The sequence below is a fragment of the Chrysochloris asiatica genome, unplaced genomic scaffold, assembly GCF_000296735.1.
Source record: "Chrysochloris asiatica unplaced genomic scaffold, ChrAsi1.0 scaffold00232, whole genome shotgun sequence".
Classification (NCBI taxonomy): Eukaryota; Metazoa; Chordata; class Mammalia; order Afrosoricida; family Chrysochloridae; genus Chrysochloris; species Chrysochloris asiatica.
The window spans coordinates 1,312,079-1,314,256 of NW_006408750.1; positions in this window are offsets into that span (position 1 = coordinate 1,312,079).

A 2,178-nucleotide genomic window follows, 5' to 3' on the forward strand; every position below is an offset into this window, starting at 1 on the left:
AGCTGGTAGGTTAGCACCAAATTTTACTTAGCAGCCAAGCACTTAACCACTGTGCTACCAGCGTTTCTTTCTTTCTCATACACATGGGAATCTTATTTGGTCCTTTTAAAGATGTAAAGTATTTCCTCACTGCACAGTAGGCTAGGAATTAGGCTGCTAACTTCAAGGTTAACACTTTGAAACCACCAACTGTGCTGAGGAAAAAAGATGAGATTGTCTGCTTCTGTAAATATCTACAATCTCAGAAACGCTATGGAGAATTCCTGCTCCGACCTACTGGGTCACTATGAGTCAGAACCTACTCCATGGCAGTGAGTTTTCACTGACATTGATTTGAATTGCTTTCCCCAATTTATAAGTAGGAAAACAGGCTACTCTGGTGTATGGACCTGAGTTTTTAGGGGTCACATGCACTCAGTAGCCAGAGGAAGGATTGGTACCTACAGTTCTGCTTTTTCTAGTCTTGTTCTGTGTTTGGTCCCTTATTTTTGCATTTGGTTAGTCCAGAGACTGCCAAACTATGGCTGTGAGTCAAATCTGGCCTGCCACCTGTTTTTGTATGGCCCACAAACTAAGAACAGGTCATTCATCTTTAGGTAATAAAACAAAAAGCAAGACAAATCTTTTGTGGCACATAAAAATCATATAAAATTCCAGTGTTCATTAATAAAGTTTTATTGAAATGTGTTTTTATTCACACATTGTTTATGTTATGTCACAACAGCAGAGCTGAGTGGTTGCAACAAAGAGTGTATGGTCTACAAAACCTAAAAGCCCTTTATAGAAAGAATTTCTGGGTAATACTGTCAAATGTATATTGATTGTTTACTGTACTAGACACTTTTAGGACATACAGAATATAGCAGAAAACAAGATATACTGCTTTCTTAGGCTCAAGGAACTGTTTCTAAACTTTTGAATTAAAAATAATCAAACTTAGAGGGAAATAAGGGTGATAAATTTTAATTCTGTCAAAAGATTTTTTAAAAATTCCAGCTTCATTCATTATCTTATAAAAGGGAATGTATTCATATTTTTAACTGGGTTTATTAATATCAAATATATATATTTTTAAAAGACCTAATCCCCAAATAAAAAGCATATATTTAAAAGGAATAAATTTCCCTTCCTGAAAGACTCATTGCATTGTTCATTCTTTTCTCATTTTACCATAGGGATCAGAGGAAACTTCTTGAACTAACCCAGGTCATCAGATTAGCCTTGGGAAGAACACAGAAGTAGATCACATTGTTACTTTTCAAGCAAAACCATCTTTTAAAAAATGTCCAGTTTTAAAAACTTGATATGTTAGATTTTAGTGATGGAATGCTTTATTTTAAGAGTATGACAACCACTGTTTTTTTTTGTTTTTTGTTTTTTTGGTGTTTTTTTAGGTTTCAAGTTGTAATCTATTTTATTATTGATATTTTTTATTATTTTCTGAGCATCAGAAAGACAAAAATAAATCACCAAGTAAATATAATCAGATTTAAACATTGCATACGTATTTCAAGGTGCCCCACGTATAACTTTCAGGCAAATAATACTAATATGTGAAATAATTAATGAAAATTTATTAAAATTTCAAGGAACATTTAAAGAGTTATTATAAAATGTTGTGGAGTTGGTTCCACCCTGTATAGGTGTGGTTGGTGGTGGGTTTATGCTATTGAGTTGGTTCTGACTCATAGTGACTCTGTACAGAGTTTTTGTGGCTATAAATCTTTAAGGGAGAAGTGGCTCGTGGATTTGAACTGCCAACTTTGTGGTTAACAGCCCAATACATAACCCATATGCTACCAGGGCTTCTTTGTATGGGTGTATATTTTCCTTATTGGAGTCCTGGTGTGGCACTGTAGGATAAGCATTAAACTGGTAAGCACAAAGTCAGCAGTTCAAATCCACTAGCTACTCCTCAGAAACCCTATGTATGGTTGTTATGAGTTGGAACCAACTCCATGGTACTTACCAGCAAGAACAATAGTCTCCATATTATAAAGAGCCCTTTTGATGTAGTGTTAAGCACTGGACTGCTAACTGAAGGGTCAGTGGTTTGACCCCACCAGCTGCTCTGCTTCTGTAAAAGATTTACGGCCTTGAAAAACCTCATGGAGCAGTTCTCCTGTCTTATGAGTCACTCTAAGTAAAGGAGCTCTGGTAGCGTAGTGGTTACGAATT